This window comes from Pleurodeles waltl, chromosome 1_1 (genome assembly GCF_031143425.1).
Source record: "Pleurodeles waltl isolate 20211129_DDA chromosome 1_1, aPleWal1.hap1.20221129, whole genome shotgun sequence".
NCBI classification, from domain to species: domain Eukaryota; kingdom Metazoa; phylum Chordata; class Amphibia; order Caudata; family Salamandridae; genus Pleurodeles; species Pleurodeles waltl.
Window position 1 is genome coordinate 817,758,756 of NC_090436.1, and position 22,079 is coordinate 817,780,834.

A 22,079-nucleotide genomic window follows, 5' to 3' on the forward strand; every position below is an offset into this window, starting at 1 on the left:
AGAGAAAAAGGTATCAAGGCTGCAGGCGGGAAGAGCAGCACGACCGGGAGCACAAAATTTGCTTACCTGACCGCACTGAGAACAAAGACAGGCAAAAACGTGGGCCGCGTCGATGCCGCCACTCTGAGTATCGGAGCGTCGGCCCGACTGCGGCGCGCAAGAGGGATGTCGCGGTAGAGCGCGGCGTCACAAGACCACTAACACACAAATGCACTCACTCACCCACCCAACAGCCACCCACCAAACACAAGCATACCTCCCAGAAGCACGCACCCACAACATCCACACCAACACTGCAGACAACCACTCCCTCGACCTCCAAATCCAGAATCCCTTCTGATGACCATCCCGTGTCCCTAAGAAATTTTTTATGTTTGACCTTGCCCTTTCCTCTGTTCCCTCCACCCCCTATCCCAAACCTAAGAGGCCAGCCCCTCCCTTCCATCTCCACGGCCTCCCCAGCCCCATCCAAGCACCCATACCTCCCCTCCCAAGAAGCCGCCTACCCCTCCCAAAAAGCAGACCACCCCTACCACCAATTTATGGCCCTTCCTGTGGATGTTCTATGGCAGTTAGGAGTCAAGTGCTATTATTGACAAATACATGGACTGGCCAATGGCCTTGGACTATTTGGATCCGATCATTTGAAAAACCCAAATAGTTGTCTTTTTTTGGGTACATATTTGTCCTGCAATTCCTTTTCTACCTTAATGTTGTTCCTGAGTAACTTGTGTTGTCTTCCTACAGTTGGGTGTGTTTCAGCCTGCTTGCTGTTCCTTTTGCTGTTGTTTGCAGTATCTGATGTTTTGGGCACAGGTGGTGCCCCTCAAGACAATGGTATATGTTGACTGTATGGATATGTGGGTATAAATGCAATGGTGGTATCATGGCATTGTGTTTGTTATGGTAAGTATTTTCTCTTGTGTTGTCCAATGTGAGCATGTCTGGTGTTAGTCTTGTCCCCCTGATATGGATCATGTATTCATCTGATGTGCCAGCTTGAATTTTGTTTGTGCAGACATGGAGTGTGTTCAGTTGTGCTACCTTTGTTTGCAATTGACTTTGCATGTGTCCATTTAGCTGTGTGTACCTTGCAGCTGCTTCATGTAGATGTATGTCCAATGCAATTAGAGTTGTATGTGCTTTGTTGATTTGTACTTCTACATTGTGCAGATGGGCATGTCATTTGGGTCTAGTATTGTTTGTCCCTGGGATACATGTAGGGCCATTTCCTGTGCAAATGCTGTTTAAGGGGCATGTGCAAAGTGATATGTATTCCAGCGCAGCATCCTTCTCAGAGTGGTCCTGATGGCCCCATCCCAACTGTGCAGGTCTTGTTTGCATAACGAGGTTTGCCTTTTTGTCTGTCTGTCTATTGTGCATGCCATTGCCCATCCATTGTGCTGTAATGTGTGTGATGTGTCAATTGCAGGGCTGTTTACTGGGAGTGTTGTTTGTGTTCCATTCCAGATCCATACATATGTGTTGAATGTGACGACAGTCCAAGGTATGTGAGGAATGTGAGTGTGTGAGTTGTACTTGTATATGTGATGTTGGTGTGTTGTTGGTGTTGTATGACAAACTGCTGTGTGCCCTTCACTGTCCCTGTGTGTGAGATGGTCAGACGTGTGTTAATTGTTGCGGTGCAGTGTGAGTGACCTGCCCAAAAGGGACATTTTGTGACTGTGCATATGTCCATCTCTATGTATGATTCCGCCTATGTATACAATGACATGTGTACTTGGTGCCCATAGCGTGAGCCCCATATCATGTGGATGATGGTGCAACTATCTGTTGTAACGGTTGAATACACAGGTAGGTGTGTGTATTTACGGTTGTTGCGCCCACGATGGCGTGGATTTTGTGCACCTTAGATGAGCAACCGCAGCGGCAGGGCGTGCATGATAATTTCCACGGCGGCACCGGACATGTAAGGCTGCCTGCAGATGAGTGTCTCCCTTTGTAGTCCCTGTTTCCGTTTGCTGGGACATGGTGTTTGAACCTCCACAGTCACATTAGTGGTGTGCAACTTCATAATGTGTCCGGCGGCAACACAGGCTCCACTCGCCTGTTTGTGCTGCCTCTTGACCGTGGCAGTCTGTGCTGCCTGGCGGTGCCGACGGGACTGTGACAGTCTTTGCTCCATAGGCCCGCATGACTCGTAATCTGGTGGCCCAACCGCTAACCGGATGGCAGTCGGACCGCCAAACTCGTAATGAAGCCCAATATCACACTAGCCACTATACTGTGAATTAATAAAGGTTTTCGCAAGACAAGACTAAACATGATCTTTTGATCTCTAACTCAGCATGCAATCGCTTCTGTGAAGTATAATTTAAAAACAGAGGCTATAATATAATAAATACATTCAACAGATATTTAATTTGTGTTAGATTTGGATGGGGATGCCTATGTTTTATTTGATTTGCCAGAACAATTAGGTTTTGCCCTGAAGAAGTCTGTAATTAGTGCAAGCTCCTCAAACCTCAACGCAGAAGTCTTAAAGGGTCACTCTGAACCATTTAAATGATCACAGACCGATTATATGTACTGATGGTGAATGAGGAAAACAGATGGTATGGGTTTCATACCTGAGTTGTCTGATGGTCCTCAGATAAAGCATGGTTTTGTGGCTTGAGAAGTGCAATATGTATTAAAACGTTGCATTTGATGAACAATGAAAATGCACTATTTTATTCAAATATCACAATCTTATATTAAAGGCTCAATACAAATTATGGCTTTATAATGACCCTGTGGATCCTATTTGCAAATTAGTCATTAATGATATTTAAAAAAATTGTTTGCTTTCACCTTAAAGTTCTGGGAGATCAGTTCACTGCATCGTTATAAATAACTGATGTACTTTGAAACAGAAAACTGGAACATAAATGCAGAACATGGTCATTGCTAGCGAACCACTTATCTTTGAGCGGTTAATATCATTTACTAATGTATTACAACAGCACTACAAACTGTGGCACCATTTTCATTCTGACACTTAACTAAGTCTTTGCATCATTACCCTTTAGAGAAAGGAGGACCCTGTGCAATACGGTGCATGCATTGTAGGAAAATAATTGTGTTATATATGCTATCTACTGTTTAAAGTGGCATGTGCAATATGGGCCAATGCTCTTTATTTCATTATATAGTAAATTATGCCTTTGAGTTTGTGCTGTAATCATGCTTGTATTGGTTACAACATGGTTAGCTTCAAGAGGGTGTCTGTTGGGTGGGTGAATGAAGGTGTTTATGTGTCTTGGGCTAAGGGAGGGTGAAGGTGCAGGGGTATGCCATCGTTGGTGAGTGGCTGTCTGTTGGGGTGGTAACTGCAGGTATGGTGGATGTGCTGCATGTAGGCATGTCAGTGGTGTCTGTGGGTGTGGTGACTGGGGTGGATGTCTGTGGGGTGCTGTCTGCGGGTAGGATGAGTGTAGTGGCTGGATCTCTGAATGTTGGTGTGGTATCTGCAGGTGTGGTGTCTGTGATGCTGGGGATAATGGGTGTCAGAACAGGTTGTGACTGTTGCTCTGTGTGCAGGTGTATGTTGCTTGTGTGTATGCCGGTGGTGTGTCTTGTGGTGCTTTGATGGTATGTGCTATCCTTGTATGTTGGGGTGGATGCATGCCTGTCTGTGTGCTTTGGCTGGGTCGGGGAGGGGGGATTGGGATTGGGAAGAGGAAGATGGAGGGGGACTGTAGTCAAAGGATGACTGGCTGCCATCAGTGTGGAGGCCAGAGCCTGAAAGGATCTCTGTAGGCCAGCCAGTGTACCATAAATGCCCTCCAGGAACTCATTACTCGGTTGTATCTGAGTTGCCAGTCCCTGGATGGCATTCACGATGGTTGACTGACCCACAGAGATAGATCTCAGGAGGCCAATAGCCTCCTCACTGAGAGCTAACTAGGGCTGGTGCGGAGGTGTCTGCGGCAAAGGAGACATCCACCCATTGTGTGAGTGGGCAGCCAACAGGGAAGGTGGTGATAGAAATGGTGTGGCAGACACAGATGGTGCTGGGGTGGTCTCAGCTGGGTCCGCCACCGCCAGGGAGTGTCCACTGGAGGAGGATTCCAAAGATGAAGAACTGGATCCAGTCTCCCCGTGGCACTCCCCTCACCCTCCAGGCCACTGGGTCCCTCAGTGTCAGTGTTCTCATGACTGGAGGTCCCGTGGCCAGCAGCTTCCCCACTCCTTCGCCTACTGATGCTGATGTTGGAAAACAGAAATTGAGGTAGGGTCATCACATTCTTACATACCACTTACATCACACTGTACACCTCAGCAACATCATATCTAGTTGTACAACACACCCAGGTAGTACCAGCTTAGTGCCAACATAGTGTCACAACAAGATACAATGTAAAACCATTAACACATTCCTTGTCACACACCAGCTAAGCTACCCATATCACACCTCCAATACCATAATATCAGTAGAGCTATCACACCAACCTGTCCATGACAAGGTGACTTGGCCACATAATACTGGGTCCCTATCCACAACAACATAGTCAACTGACAACACAGCTATGGGAAATATAGGCCACATTTTTTCCCACATATCACATATACAAACTCAACACATATTAACAATTTGGACTGATGTCATGTATCAGGCTAGGGACCTTATTGTATAGTCAACACAAGACAGCATTTTGCATACAAGCCATACCCACTTTATGTCACTGAGTTCACAAACTTCACAATGGACTTTTTCATTTATGGATCTACTCTAATTGGTATATTCAAATTTGGATTATGATAGTGTCAGAATACGTATCACCTACACATGTACCAATAGTGATGTAGGAAAGAATGTTACATACTTAGTGGACCAAGTCATCTAAGTAATTGACCTCCTGAAAACAAAGTATAGCAAAATTATAAGGAAGAGCCTAATTCTCTCAGAACATTTACCCACACACAACCACAGGTAGTATAACTACTATTTAAGTACAATGGACACCTGTCATGTGCATGAAGGTGACATATACTTCTATATACAATTCTATTATTCCATCAAGAGCCCAATCACTGAGTGGCAACATCACTATCGACACATAAGACATGAGAGACACACACCACATCCGAGGCTACCATGACAGGAACATACACCATGATGCAAGCCAATTGCCTGATAACACATACCATTCCACTCCACACCTGCTCCACAATGTAATCAGTGCAAAAAAAAGGTTTCCATACAACAAGGACTCTACACATATCAAAAATAGCAATAGAAAGTAAGTTTAAAAATAATTACAATGTGGATTTATTACATAAACTTACAATGTACACATGATGTTGGCAAAAACAGTTAAGATTGAAACTGTGTATAAGAAGTAGTGGTCTATTCATCACGCCCATAACACAATGGCTAAGGAAATATTTATGTAGCCATTTCCTACCTACAGAACATAAACATGGCACTACCATTCATAGCTCTGGCATCAATGTATGTGATCCAACTGAAGTTTTAGCAATACCTCCATAGTTACCTACATGTAGGAAGTCCACTCAGATGACACATTACAGAGGCCTATGTACATCCCTCACTTACCAGGGGAATACACCTTGTAACAGATCTGAATAGGTTTTGCAAGTATGGCATGTGAAATGTCAGATGGACATCACAGCCTTACATGTTGCTGTCTCTCATCAGAAACCTTAGGAAACGTAGGAATGACTGTAAATTGTCAGACTCTTTGTTGCACAGAGACATGGATCAAGGGGCATTGAAAAGGACAGCGGGCAAAGACCTGGACAAATTACCATCATGATATTGGGAGTATTTATCCGTAGGTGGAAAGGGACAACAGCAGGGTATGAGAAGCTGTATAGCTGTACACATATGACACAGTCACATGTGCATCATCATATGCTTCTGTACAGAGGGGACAACATAGGTGAGTAATATGTCCCTATACACAATAGAATGTGCACAACTGTGTACCAAATTTGAGGACTGTACATCTATGTGTTCCTTTCGAGATCTTTGACCCTTTGCACTTACTACATTGCCAGAGCTTAGAATCTTTCAAATCATACACTAACCTGGTAAAGGGATGAAAATGTGTCAAGTCTGTACTACCCCCTTATGGCTGCTGTGCTGCCCTCAAACACCCATCCAGCTCTTGGTAGGCCACTGCCAATATGCGGGCCATTAGGGGGGTTCAAGGTCTGACGGGGACCCCTTCCTCCTTCGGAAGACATCCCCAGCTGGGCCTTTGTGGTCTTCCATGCCCAGCATCTCGGGTATTCCTACCACTTCCTACAGTGGATGCTCCACCGGCTGTGGACGCCCAGGGTCCACACTTTCTTGGAGATGGCACGCCAAATCCCCTTTTTCTGATGGGCGTTGACCTGCATGGATGACACAGAAAACATAATGTCATGTCCACATGCACTATACCAAAACAAACAGGGTGAAAATTTAAGTTAGTGCAAGTAGCCATAGACAGACTACCTCAACATCCTCTTCAATGAGGAATGACAATCTGCAGTCAGTCCATGTGTGACGTAGAGACAGGGATACTAGATGCATATCCAGCACCAAGTGTCAGCTTGAAACATATGACCAGACCACAACCGTCTCTAAACATGGTATATCTGTCCAAATATTTTTCACACCACTTTCAATTATCATGAGATACAGTATGTAGGTGGGTCAGGGTACATACATCACACACTCTCTACTATGTGGCAGGACTCAAAATCTATCTATGCACATGCCCGTCTACCCACATATATTACCTGAATCCTTCACTGATCCACATTTCCTGAACATCATCATACACTCAAGATTTCAAACATTGCTATTGCATGCTTACCTGCTCCTCTGGTGCAACACAGAGCTGTCCATTCAGGGGTAGGACCTCCTCCACAAGCTTGTCCAGCTCTTCAGCTGAGAAGGCAGGAGCCCTATCACCTGCAGAACGTAGCATGATTGCTCCCAGAGGCAGTACACAGCAGCTCAGGTCTTGGAGGTTTTTCTGGTAGCAGTGTCAGGAGTCAATGTGAGAGATGAAGTATGAGATGGCGGTCACATCCACCACGTACAAGACCGTCATCGCCGGTGGACATCGTCATTGGCTCAAGACCACCAAAGGCAGCAATGTGTTTCAATGCCAATGTCTACCACGGTTGTATCTGCCTACCACCATGACGACATCCGCTGGAGGAGTTAGGTCACTTCCTAATGTCCAGTAAAGCAGGTTAGGTAGCTGTCATTTAAAGGCTCATATCTGAGCAAATTGTTTTTTAAAGTTGCGTCACAAGCTGTGAAACATTTCTACGACATTGTGTTCACGGTTGGCTGAAAGCAAACATGTCAAAATGTACATGTATTATGTACAGGATGTAAAATTGATGTATCCTGAGTTATGTACATGTAATAGTATTGTCAGCAGAGTAATGACAATCTGAAATTGGTATAGGTGTACCAAATATGGCCAACATGTTAAGAAAGTTAATGTCACATAGACTGTCAGTGACATGTGTCTCCATTTTATAAACATGATAGGGTTTATGGGATGTGAATGCAGTTCTAAGCCATTATTTGCCTAGGTATGTGCTGTGTAAAACACATGTACAGTTTCATGTTTCAATATTTAGCATCATATGTGACATAGGTGTGATCATACTTATGCTGCACAGAGTGATACACATACAAACTGGTTTTCTCCCTCATAATTACCCTAGCATGATTAAGAGTAAGACAACCTCCAGTGTACCTTCCACTAACAGACCTGCAGACCATGGGGGAGAGACATGATTCAGATCTACTGCCTGGATAGGCATACAATCATGGATCTCTGTTGTAAGTTGGAGCCAGATCTGATGCCTGCTGTTCATAATCCCTACAGCATACCTCCCATTGCACATGTAATTTCAGTGCTGCACTTCCTGGCCACAGGCTCATTCCAAAATACTGTGGTCCTGACTGCAGGGATGTCTCAGCCTATGTTCAGTCCGGTCTAGAAAGGCTCTACTGTCTACATTGTTGAAACACCTGGACAGCTACATTCATTTACCACAACGTGAAGTTTTGGCCCATGTAAAGGCTGATTTCTATGCTTTGGGACACATTCCACATGTGGTTACAGCCATAGATGGCACCCTTGTAGCCTTGGTACCCCCAAATGCCAATGAACAGGTGTATAGGAACAGGAAAAACGTCCACTCCATTAATGTCCAAGTGGTCTGTTTTGCTGAACTCTACATTTCACATGTTTGTACAAGGTACCCTGGGTCATTCCATGATTCCTTCATCATGCAGAACAGCAATATCCCACTGCTGATGACACAACAATATACAGAGAGGGCCTTTCTGGTTGGCAAGTCACATATGTCATGTCTGTCTGTAACATATGTCTGCTACCAGATATGTGGATGTCCAAGATTTATGTTTGGCCTGTTGCAACTATTTCTTCCAGGGGACTCTGGCTATCCAAACCGTCCTTGGTTATTGATACCAGTGAGGTACCCAACCATACCACGGGAAGTCCGCTTCAATGAGGCCCACGGAAGGACAAGGTGTGTCGTGGAGCGGACTTTTGGGCTCCTGAAAGCAAGATTCTGCTGCATTGATAAGTCTGGAGGAGCCCTCCTCTACTCACCCACCAAAGTATGTCAAATTATTGTTGCCTGCTGCATGCTCCACAACCTTGCTATGAGACGTCAAATCCCATTCATACCAGATAAGGAGGAGCCAGCAGTTCCAGCGGGTGAGAATGCAGATTTTCCAAGTGAGGATGAGGATGAAGCTGGAGACATCAGGGCTGATCTAATCAGTCAGTACTTCACCTGACTTTAGGTATGTGATGTAATTGAAGTTAATAAGTGGGGAATTGGTGAGGTTTGGAATGCTTGATGAGTATGACCATCAGAAAAGTCATAAGTAGCTCCAAAGCCCATGACTCAGATATGCATGCAGATTGTTACATGGTGTAGTATCCAGCAATTTGATCAACTTGGTCTGTTTTTCACAATGCACAATAAGAGTCACATTTGTATGTGTGACTTAGCTGTGTAATGTTTATGTAGCAATGTGGCCTATACCTTATGGCCCGTATTTATACTTTTTGACGCTAAACTGCGCTAACGCAGTTTAGCGTCAAAAAATTTTGCGCCAGCTAACGCCATTCTGAAGCGCCATGCGGGCGCCGTATTTATTGAATGGCGTTAGCCGGCGCAAGCAGACCGGCGCTGCCTGGTGTGCGTGGAAAAAAACCACGTACACCAGGCAGCGCCGGCGTAGGGAAAAATGGCGCTAGGGCGTCTTAAAAATGGTGCAAGTCAGGTTGACGCAAAAAATCGCCTCCACCCGATTTGCGCCATTTTTAACGAAGCCCAGACGCCATTTACATGACTCCTGTCTTAGTAAAGACAGGAGTCATGCCCCCTTGCCCAATGGCCATGCCCAGGGGACTTATGTCCCCTGGGCATGGTCATTGGGCATTGAGGCATGTAGGGGGGTACAAATCAGGCCCCCCTATGCCACCAAAAAATATACAAAAAAAATATATTTATACTTACCTGAACTTACCTGAATGTCCCTGGGGTGGGTCCCTCCATCCTTGGGTGTCCTCCTGGGGTGGGCAAGGGTGGCAGGGGGGTCCCTGGGGGCATGGGAGGGCAGCTGTGGGCTCATTTTGAGCCCACAGGTCCCTTAACGCCTGCCCTGACCCAGGCGTTAAAAAGTGGCGCAAATGCGGGGTTTTCTGCCCCGCCAACTCCCGGGCGTGATTTTTGCCCGGGAGTATAAATACAACGCATTTGCGTCGCAGTCATTTTTTTGGACGGGAACGCCTACCTTGCATCTCATTAACGCAAGGAAGGCGTTCACGCTAAAAAATGACGCTCTTTACTCATACTTTGGCGCTAGACGTGTCTAGCGCCAAAGTATAAATATGGCGTTAGTTTTGCGCCGAATTTGCGTCGAAAAAAACTACGCTAATTCGGCGCAAACGGAGTATAAATATGCCCCTATGTTTGTTATGTAGAAATTGCTGATTAAGTGAACAGGCTCATCCTCATTTGGCAATAACAGACAGTATCACAGGCAGATTGGATTTGCAGACTGACAATTGTGATGGTCATGGACTGAACCAGGTAATATCAGGCTTGAGATTTGTTGTGTGTGAGTTAAATGCCCAGATTGTCCGTAGTGTCCTATTCAGCTCTAAAGACCTGTTTGGCATTGGATGTGGTGCCAATGGTGCCATATGTGTGTTCATTTGTTTCTGAAACATGTCATCATGTGCTATCCATACCCGCTAACGTCACAATGGTTTCTTTTGGTAAAAACAAACTTGTATGTAGCTGTCAGTGTTTCCTCATTGCAGATCAATGTGTATGTGTCTGAAGACATAGGTGAGTAGCAAGCCCACAGATACATGAACATGGTAAGTGGATGGTTCATTGACTGGGGACATTTGTACCAACCTCCATCTGTTTCATGGGGTATGATAATTTGGGAACAATGGTATGGGTGTGTGATAAGGCTCTAGCTGATGATACATTGAACCATTATGTGTGCCTCCTGGGATAGTGTAAGAGTGACATGTTCCTAACTTCAGATGTCTGTGGGTTGGTAGTGCATGCCACCTATGCTGAAACTCTGAAGTTAGCAGCAGTACTTCACTGTGTGAACCTTGGCACTCTCCAAACCTATATGTGAGAAAGTGAATTACAAGTGATATGAGTTATGTCTATCATTAATAGGCAAATCAAAGTCTAGCCAGGTGATACAGTACATGTGTGTGGAACATAACAAAGGTTTTACATTTGAGAGAAACATTTTTGTGTTATACATGACAGTTGTATATGGTTCATAAATTAATCTAACATATGATCTGTGTTTAATTGGTATTTATTGGGGAGTGCACAACAAAATGAGTGAATTGAAACAAAACATTACACAAAGTTAACCGTGAAGGGTTCAGTCATGGTGGATGAAATCATCAGGGCAGCTGCTACATTTGGGGACACAAATCCAGTGTCCTTGTACCATAGGAAAATAGAGATAGGTGCCAGAAAAGTCAACAGGGTGTATCTTTGCCACACAAGGGGAACCAATCAGTAGAGGTTCACGTCCTGGCAGTGGTTTTGGTCTTGGCACCTGCTCCTCCTGGATGTTTGTCGGGAGGTCAACGTTTGCTGGGGGGGCGGAGGGTCCTCAGCTACAGGGGCTGGGATGTCTGAGGCATACCCTTCCCCTGGCAGGGCCTCCATTCCACTAGCTGCCACAGATGTAGAAGGGCCTGATGTTTCAACATTAGTGGAAGAGGCCAGATGTTGGGTACAAAACCTGCACAGGGTGGTATTCATGTCTCACAGCCCCTCTGCTATGGTAGCCAAGTGAGCATTTTGGGCCTGCCACTGCTGCATGACTTCCTGATTATCCATCTGCCTCTATTTTATCTCCCCCATCATGGAAAGTACCTCGCCCATCACTCCTTGGGATTGTTGATAAGGTGCCTAGACTTAGGAAATGGTGTCCTGGCCAGTTTTGTCCCTAGAAGTCTCCATCCTCTAGTCCACACCATCCCTCCCACTCACCTTACCCCTTCGTGCCTGTGCCCCTGGCACAGTGTGCCCACTCCCACTGGTGGCATGTCCATTATTGTCCGGATTCACAAAAGGAGTCTCCGGTACCTATACTGGGGGGCACAAGATGGAAGACACTGCCCTTGGGACACAGGTCTGGGGTGAATGGCTGCCTGTAATGTTGTTGCAACAGGGCTTGGAGGAGTCGATGTGGGCAGGATGAGGCTCACAGTTGTTGACTGACCAGGTGTCCCAGATGGGCCAGCTTCCTCCTCAATGTCCACACATCCAGGGGTGTTTTCCTCACTGGGGCCTTGATCCAGAGGGGTAGTGGCAGTCACTGGTGTCCTCTCCATTGTGACAATGGCAAGGTTACCAGTATGAGAAGTGGAACACAGTTGTTGAAAGTAATGCAACAAGTGATTTCAAAGTTTGACCACTAGACATGTTATGTGACCTGCACACAAAGGGGCATATTTATACTCTGTTTGCGCCGGATTTGCGTCGTTTGTTTTTACGCAAATCTGACGCAAAACTAACTCCATATTTATACTTTGGCGTTAGACCCGTCTAGTGCCAAAGATCTTGGAGTTAGCATCATTTTTTAGCGTGGACACCTTCCTTGCGTTAATGACATTCTAAAAAATGACTCCGAGGCATGTGCGCCGTATTTACACTCCCGGGCAAAAATGACGCCCGGGAGTGGGCGGGACAAAAAAAATGACATCCAGCCGCTTTAGCGTCATTTTTTAACGCCTGGTCAGGGCAGGCGTTAAGGGACCTGTGGGCTCGGAAGGAGCCCAGAGGTGCCCTCCCATGCCCCCAGGGACACCCTTGCCCACCCCAGGAGGACGCCCAAGGATGGAGGGACCCATCCCAGGGAACTTAAGGTAAGTTCAGGTAAGTATTATTTTTCTTTTTTTTGGGTGGCATAGGGGGGCCTGATTTGTGCCCCCCTACATGCCACTATGCCCAATGACCATGCCCAGGGGACATAAGTCCCCTGGGCATGGCCATTGGGCAAGGGGGCATGACTCCTGTCTTTGCTAAGACAGGAGTCATTTAAATGGGGGTTGGGAGTAAAAAAAATGGTGCAAATCGGGTTGAGGCGAAAATTTTGCCTCAGCCTAACTTGCCCCATTTTTTGACGCCCAAGCTCCATTTTCCCCTACGCCGGCGCTGCCTGGTGTAAGTCATTTTTTTTTACGCACACCAGGCAGCTCCGCCGGCTAACGTCATTCCATAAATAAGGCGCCCGCATGGTGCTTTGGAATGGCGTTAGCCGGCGTTACATTTTTTGACGCACAACTGCGTTGGCGCAGTTGTGCGCCAAAAAGTATAAATACGGCCCAAAGCCTTTACTCAATCCCCTGATATGACAATGACACCTGCTTCAAAATCTGGGTTAGAGCTATGTGGGACACAGAGATTTCCAGTTGCATACACCATGCTCCAAGGTCTTGGAGTATCTTGGTTGTTAGATGACTGTTCATTGACACAGATATTGTTTGAGTAAAGACATGACAGTGTAAAGGTATCTCCTACTGAGGTGTATAGCATCATTGTGTCAGATAACAGCTGCACAATGTACTCTGGTAATAGAGCCGGCCAACAGTATGGGAGTTACCATTCACCCTGGGCCTCTGTATGGGTGTACTGCAAGTACATCCAGCTCCCTATATAGTTTTCCCCACCAGGTGAGTACATGACATTGTTTGGATGGTAATTTCAAGGGCCAGTTTAGTAGGGAACACACCTGTAGCTGTGTTGCTTCTAATATACAATAGTGGAACATTCAAATGTGTTGATTTGATTATTAGTTTCACATGCAAGGCTAGTTTAATTGTAGTACACTGTTCTGGTTTTCTTAAAGGTGGAACAGTGCCTGCTGGGAGTTGTAGTGCTGTCAGTCGTACTACCCATGCCATACACAGAGGTGAGTTTAGTTGACATAAGGCAAGCCAGAGAGGGGTATTCGGACATTTGGACAGAGGGGTGGGTTGTTGAGGTGGCCAAAGGTGATCAGTGAGCATGCAAGACAAAACTTTTAGTGACATTAATTGGGTGGTAACTTACCATACTCCACTCCCCCACATATTCCTGTCAAGCCCTCAGGATGTTCAAGACCTTCTCCTCCCATGATGTGAAAGTTCGGGGAGAAAGAGGGGGTCCACCATAAGGTTTGACGATCACCAGCTGGTACCTGGCGGTCATGGAATGTATCCTCCCCCTGAGGTTGTTCCACCTCTTTCTGATGTCCTCCCTTGTGTGTGCATGGCTGCCTACAGAATTGACCCTGTCAACTATCCTTTCCCACAACTCAATTTTCCTGGCGGTTGATGTTGGCTGGACTTGTGCTCCAAATTGGTGTGGCTCTACTCTGATGATTTCATCCAACATGACCCTCAACTCATCCTCAGTGAAACATGGATGTTTTTAGGGGGACAAGATAGTGGTGGACAAGACGCTAGGGTAAAAGAAATGGAAAGGAAAATAAACTGGTGATGAGGTGTGGGTGCTGTGATGTTAGTTAGTGATAGCTGGTGTCTATTGTGTGGGGTACTAATTTGTGTGTTGTGCAGGTGTGGGATGAGTGCTAGGTGAAATGTGTAGGGGTGCCTATTGTATGCTTTGTAATATATTTTTAGTGGCTTCTATCTGGCTGTGTTTAGCATTTTTAGCTGCAAGGGATTGTTGGGTGCAAAGGGATGTGTTTTGTAGTGCAATATAGGTGTGTCAGATGTGTGGATGTGTGTCAGGTGTGGGGTTTTCAAACTATCCAATGTGTTGTGGTGCATTACTGATGTGACCGCCGACAACCGTGGTTCAGACCGCCATTGGTTTTACACCATAGAAGAACCGCTATTGTGATTTGTGGATCGTAATATGGCCGGGTTTTTTGGCGGGCAGGCAGTGCTGGGGGTGGGACCGCCTCTTTCCCTCCTCCAGAATCCTGGCAGTTTCGGAAATGTGGCTGGATTTTGGTGGACTTCGCTGTGGGACTCTTAATACGGTGATCGGATTACTGCCAACATGGCGGTCTTTTGCCGGCCGCCATTACGGCAGTGTTGCCTAAAGACCGCCAAACTCATGAGTCCCACAGTGTGAACTTGTAAATAAAACCCCCTACAGGCCTAAATATAGATGAAGAAATAAATATTAATTTAGGAAATAAGTGATAATGTTTGCCTATTTGCATGGATGTTAACTACTGGTTTACTGATTTTACCCCTACGTTTTATCTCACTTTAAAGTGAAGATACTGTTATCTAGAGACTTTCTGAATTTTCACTTTAACTGGATGGTGGTACCAATTTACATATATATCACCGAACATTATCTCTTAAGATAGACAGGTCTGAATAATTCTTTAATTTTGGTTCTATGTGTATTGGATTGGTAACTAAGGCCCTCATTACAACCCTGGCGGTAAATCCCGATTTCCGCCGTGCAGAAGACCGCCAACATACCGCAGCGGACACGGAATTCCACTACAGGTATTACGACCCACAGCTCGGAATCCGCCACAATACAGACACCCACACAAGTCCGCCACACCAAAGGTCAGTGATAAACTGGCGATAACAAAACCTCCACCGTCACGCCAACAGGAATATGCGACCCACGAATCAACGCAGCGGTCTTTCAACCACGGTATTCCATTGGCAGTACACACCGCCGTGCTCAAAATACACACACATTTACAAAACACAACCACAATGGACAATTCTAAATACACACACCTGATCCACATACACACACCACTCCCACACACCCAATCCAATATAAAACACACACCCACAAACCCTTACTACCAATTTTTTGAAAGAAGGCCAGAGAGAGACACTACCTAAAACAATACCAGCACCCACACACAACATCCACGCACCTCAAAAAACACACACCAAAACACATCCCCTCACACATCACAGCCAACACCACCTCACACATCACCCACACCACATCATCAACAACACCCCAGGTTTTCTGAGGAGGAGCTCAGGGTCATGGTGGAGGAAATCGTCCGGGCAGAGCCACAGCTATTCGGATCACAGGTGCAGCAGACATCCATTGCTAGGAAGATGGAGCTATGGTGGAGAATCGTCGACAGGGTCAACGCAGTGGGACAGCATCCAAGAACACGGGATGACATCAGGAAGAGGTGGAACGACCTACGGGGAAAGGTACGTTCCGTGGTATCCAGACACCAGATTGCCGTACAGAGGACTGGCGGTGGACCCCCACCTCCTCCCCCACAACTAGCAACATGGGAGGAGCAAGTCTTGGCAATAATGCATCCTGAGGGCCTCGCAGGCGTAGCAGGAGGACTGGACTCTGGTAAGAAATATCTTTACTACTTTATCCCCCACACCCCACCTGCTTGCCATCACATAGCCCAACCCTTACTCTCACACCCATCACCACAACAACGCACAGATACCCCACTAACACAACCCACACATCCCAAAACCAAGCCCTGCATGTAACACCAATGCATGGACACCCATCACCAAAGCATGTCCAGTAGAGAGACTCACTCATGCCCCAAAATAACCAATCACACAAGGACCAAGCCATTAAAGCAAGCACAGGAGTAGAGAGTCACTCACCCATTGCACAAGATGGCACACACAGATACAATAACTATGCATTTACACCCCAACAGGACCCATGCCCAACGTCACCGGACAGGAGGTGCCAGCAACATCTAGTCCCCCCCACAGAAGAGACCCACAGTGATGACAGCAGCTCTGCACGCCAGGATCAAGATGACCAGCCCGGCCCATCAGGGACCTCGGGACAGTCGGTTCCCCTGACAGTCACAAACCACCACAGAGCCTCCCTCCTCAGGAAACACCAGCACAGCACCCACCCAGCGGGCCCATCCCTCTGTCCCCAGGACACGTCAATCAGCAGTGTGTCCACCACTACAGGGAACCCAGGCAACCCCACTAACACAGGACGATCAGGGACCTGGGGGCAGTGGCAGTGGGCACATGGTTTAGGGGACAGAGGCACAGGATAACAGGGAATCTGGGAGGACTGCTGTGCGACAGGGGGAGTTCAGGCCCAGGGAACCCACTCTCCATGAGGCACTTTCCAACATCATGGGAGCTTACCACCATTCCAGGAGACCATGGGCACGGTACTGGCCAAGTTTCAGGAGACCTAGCGGCTGCAGGAGGAACACTACCTGGGGATCAGGGAGGACTTGAAGTTCATCAACACCACCCTGGTCACCATTGCAGGGGTGCTGGCAGACATTCTCAACACCAGGAGGGACACAGTGGCACACCAACAGGCCCCTGACACTAGCCTGGATGATGAACAGCCCTCCACCTCCACTGGCGCTAGTGCACAGGAGCCACTGCCACCGGAACAACAGGACACCTGCACCCCACCCCCTGCAGATGGAGAACCACCCTGCAAACGGTCCCTGAGATCCAGGTACAAGACAGAGAACATTGCCAAGACCCCCGCCAGGAAATAAGACTTCCTGAATATCACCCTTCTGTCCCACTATGTCACCCTGTTCATCCTTAAACTGCCATTGCTCAACTTCCTATGCCCCTTTGGACAATGCACCTGTGAAACAAATAGACTGGACTCCGCCATGGACATACCTCCACCATCACCCCAGGCCATTTTACAACCCCCTCCACTTATTTGTACAGGAATAAACACACTTCAATCACAAAACAATCTGGAGTCAGTCTGTGTTTTCACAAATGTGTAATTGTAATATCAATGGAACATAGCAATGTCAATGTAATTGTTCACATACCAATGTAACACAGCTGTAGGCCAGGAGTAAACATAGCAGAGGGCACAAAGTGGGACCCAGATCTGTGGAATGGAAAGTCAAAGTGACCAGTCAGTGTCCATACACTGAGTGAAAATGGCAGACTTATGCTAGCTCCAACAATAGTATGAGATGTGGGAAGCAATAACATCTTCTTACCTGTGTCTCGCTGGAAGTATTTGTAGGAAGGTAGCCTCTTTCTAGCCTTGTTACCCCCACTTTTGGCCTGTTTGTGAGAATATGTCAGGGTGTTTTTACTGTCTCATTGGGATCCTGCTAGCCAAGGCCCAGTGCTCATAATGAAAACCGTATTTTGTCAATGTGTTTGATATGTGTCACTGGGATCCTGCTAGCCAGGACCCCTGTGCTCATAAGTTTGTGGCCTATATGTGTTCCCTGTGTGGTGCCTAACTGTATCACTGAGGCTCTGCTAACCAGAACCTCAGTGTTTATGCTCTCTCTGCTTTCTAAAATTGGCACTTCAGGCTAGTGACTAATTTTACTCATTCTCATTGGCACACTGGTACACCCATATAATTCCCTTGTATTTGGTACTGAGGTACCCAGGGTATTGGGGTTCCAGGAGATCCCTATGGGCTGCAGCATTTCTTATGCCCCCATAGGGAGCTCAGACAATTCTTACACAGGACTGCCACTGCAGCCTGAGTGAAATAATGTCCACGTTATTTCACAGCCATTTTTCACAGCACATAAGTAACTTATAAGTCACCTATATGTCTAACCTTCATTTGGTGAAGGTTAGGTGCCAAGTTACTTAGTGTGTGTGCACCCTGCCACTAGCCAAGGTGCCCCCACATCGTTCAGGGCAAATTCCCCAAACTTTGTGAGTGTGGGGACACCATTACACGTGTGCACTGCACATAGGTCACTACCTATGTGTAGCGTCACCATGGTAACTCCGAGCATGGCCATGTAACATGTCTAAGATCATGGAATTGTCCCCCCAATACCATCTTGGTATTGGGGGGGACAATTCCATGATCTCCTGGGTCTCTAGCACAGAACCCAGATACTGCCAAACTGCCTTTCCGGGGTTTCCACTGCAGCTGATGCCAACTCCGCAGACAGGATTCTGCCCTCCTGGGGTCGGAGCAGCCCAGTCCCAGGAAGGCAGAACAAAGGATTTCCTCTGAGAGATGGTGTTACACCCTCTCCCTTGGAAATAGGTGTGAAGGGATGGGGAGGAGTAGCCGCCCCAAGCCTCTGGAAATTCTTTGATGGGCACAGATGGTGCCCATCTCTGCATAAGCCAGTCTACACCGGTTCAGGAATCCCCCAGCCCTGCTCTGGCATGAAACTGGACAAAGGAAAGGGGAGTGACCACTCCCCTGGCCAGTACCTCCCAGGGGAGGTGCCCAGAGCTCCTCCAGTGTGTCCCAGACCTCTGCCATCTTGGATACAGAGGTGTTGGGGGCACACAGGACTGCTCTGAGTGGCCAGTGCCAGCAGGTGACATCAGAGGCCCCTCCTGATAGGTTCTTACCTCTCTCGGTAGGCAAACCTCCTTTCTTGGTAGCCAAACCTCCTTTGCTGGCTATGTAGGGTCTCTCCTCTGGGCTATTCCTTAGATAACGAATGCAAGAGCTCACCAGAGTTCCTCTGCACTTCCCTCTTCGACTTCTGCCAAGGATCGACGGCTGACTGCTCCAGGGCGCCTGCAAAACCGCAACAAAGTCTGCAAGATGACTACCAGCAACATTGTAGCACCTCATCCTGCCGGCTTCCTGGTGGTGCATGCTCTGAGGGCAGTCTGCCTTCACCCTGCACTGGAAGCCAAGAAGAAATCTCCTGTGGTTCGACGGAATCTTCCCCCTGCTAACGCAGGGACCAACAGACTGCATCATCGGTCCTCTGGGTCCCCTCACATCCTGACGAGCGTGGTCCCTGGAACACAAGAGCTGGATCCAAGTGACCCCACCACAGTCCAGTGATCCTTCAGTCTAAGTTTGGTGGAGGTAAGTCCTTGCCTCCCCACACCAGACAGCAAACCTGTGTACTGCGTGATTTGCAGCTGCTCCGGCTTCTGTGCACTTCTCCAAGGATTCCTTTGTGCACAGCCTAGCCTGGGTCCCCAGCACTCTGTCCTGCAGCGCTCAACCCTCTGAGTTGGACTCCGATGTCATGGGACCCTCCTTTTGTGACTCCAGTTTCACAAATCTTCTAAGTGCCTGCTCCGGTACTTCTGCGGGTGCTGCCTGCTTCTGCGGGGGCTCTCTGAGTTGCTGAGCGCCCCCTCTGTCTCCTCCTCCAAGGGGCGACATCCTGGTCCTTCCTGGTCCCCAGCAGCACCCAAAAACCTCTACCGCGACCCTTGCAGCTCGCAAGGCTTGTTTGTGGTATTTCTGTGTGGAAACACTTCTGCTACATCTAGCACGCCGTGTGACATCTTCCATCCAAAGGAGCAGAATATTCGGCTTCTTCCACCCGGAGGCAGCCCTTTTGCACCTTCATCTGGGGTTTCCTGGGCTCCTGCCCCCCCTGGACACTATCGCAACTCATAGACTTGGTCCCCTTGCCTTACAGTTCCTCACGTCAAGGGATCCGTCTTCAGTGTTTTGCTGGTGCTTGTGGTTCTTGCAGAATCCCCCTATCACGACTATTGTGTCTTTCTGGGGTAGTAGGGTAACTTTACTCCTACTTTTCAGGGTCTTTGTGTGGGGTATCTTGGACGCCCTGACAGTTTTCTTACAATCCCAGCGACCCTCTACAAGCTCCCATAGGTCTGGGGTCCATTTGTGATTCGCATTCCACTTTTGGAGTATATGGTTTGTGTTGACCCTAGACCTATGTCTGTCTATTGCATCCTGTTGTGATTCTACATTGTTTGCACTACTTTTCTAACTGTTACTTACCTGTTTTGGGTTTGTGTACATATAACTTGTGTATATTACTTACCTCCTAAGTATGGGTATTCTCTGACATACTTTTGGCATATTGTCATAAAAATTAAGTATCTTTATTTTTAGTAAATGAGTATTGTGTTTTCTTATGATATTGTGCTATATGATATGAGTGGTATAGTAGGAGCTTTGCATGTCTCCTAGTTCAGGCTAAGCTGCTTTGCCATAGCTACCTTCTATCAGCCTAATCTGCTAGAAACACCTCTATTCTACTAATAAAGGATAACTGGACCCGGCACAGGGTGTAAGTACCACAAGTTACCCACAATAAGCCAGGCCAGCCTCCTACAGTATTGCATGATGATATTGTTTCGGTTGTCGATATCCTCTTCTTCTGCCTCCTCTTCTTCACTGTCCACAGGCTCCACAGCTGCCACAAGACCACCATCTGGCCCATCCTCCTGCAGAAAAGGCACCTGGCGTCGCAAAGCCAGGTTGTGCAGCATACAGCAGGCCACGATTATCTGGCACACCTTCTTGGGTGAGTAGTATAGGAAACCACCTGTCAGATGGAGGCACCAGAATCTGGCCTTCAGGAGGCCAAAGGTGCGCTTGATTATCCTCCTAGTTCTCCAATGTGCCTCATTGTAGCGTTCCTCTGCCCTTGTTCAGGGATTCCTCACTGGGGTCAGTAGCCATGACAGGTTGGGGTAACCAGAGTCACCTGCAAATGTCGAGGGACAACTGTTAGACACACACTAACCCTTAGGGACAACCCCAGACCCAGACACCTATGTCAACTGTATTGGGACCTTGGCCTCACCTATTAGTCAGACACGGTGCCTCTGGAGTTGCCCCATCACATAAGGAATGCTGCTATTCCTCAAAATGTAAGCGTCATGCACAGAGCCAGGATACTTGGCATTGACATGGGAGATGTACTGGTCTGCCAAACACACCATCTGCACATTCATCACATGGTAGCTCTTCCGGTTTCTGTACACCTGTTCATTCCTGCAGGGAGGGGGGACAAATGCCACATGTGTACCATCAATGGCACCAATGATGTTGGGGATATGTCCCAGGGCATAGAAATCACCTTTCACTGTGGGCAAATTCTCCACCTGAGGGCAAACAATGTAGCTGCACATGTGTTTCAGCAGGGCCGATAACACTCTGGACAACACATTAGAGAACAATGGCTGGGACATCCCTGATGCCAAGGCCACTGTTGTTTGAAAAGAACCACTGGCCAGGAAATGGAGTACAGACAGGACCTGCACTAGAGGGGGTATCCTTGTGGGATGGCGGATAGCTGACATCAGGTCTGGCTCCAACTGGGCACACAGTTCCTGGATTGTTGCACGATCAAGTCTGTATGTGATAATTATGTGTCTCACGTCCATTGTCGACAGGTCCACCAGGGGTCTGTACACCGGAGGATGCCGCCATCTCATCACCTGCCCCAGCAGACGTGCCCTATGGAGGAGAACAGCGAGCAGAGAGTCATCCAACACTGAGGTATCACAATGTGTTATTTGCTGATACGTTAGTAATCCGCTATGTGCCGGTATCTGTCTGTATTCCCGACCTAGATACGTGTGACGCAGTTTATTTCCATGTCATGTGGCCCCCTGAAATGGCGGCTGCCTGATCTGTAAGGTAGGACAAGGGAATATGAGGTAACTGCGCTGGCGTTGTACACCGTCGCGATGGGCGGTCGAAGACGCGGCGCAATTCTGCATTGGTTAACATTGGGTCCTATGGGTTTCAGGAGCCAATGACGATGTACGCCGGTGGTGACGGTATGCACCGCCGTGGACGTGACTGCCATTTTCTGTCTGTTCACTCACTTGGGGCCA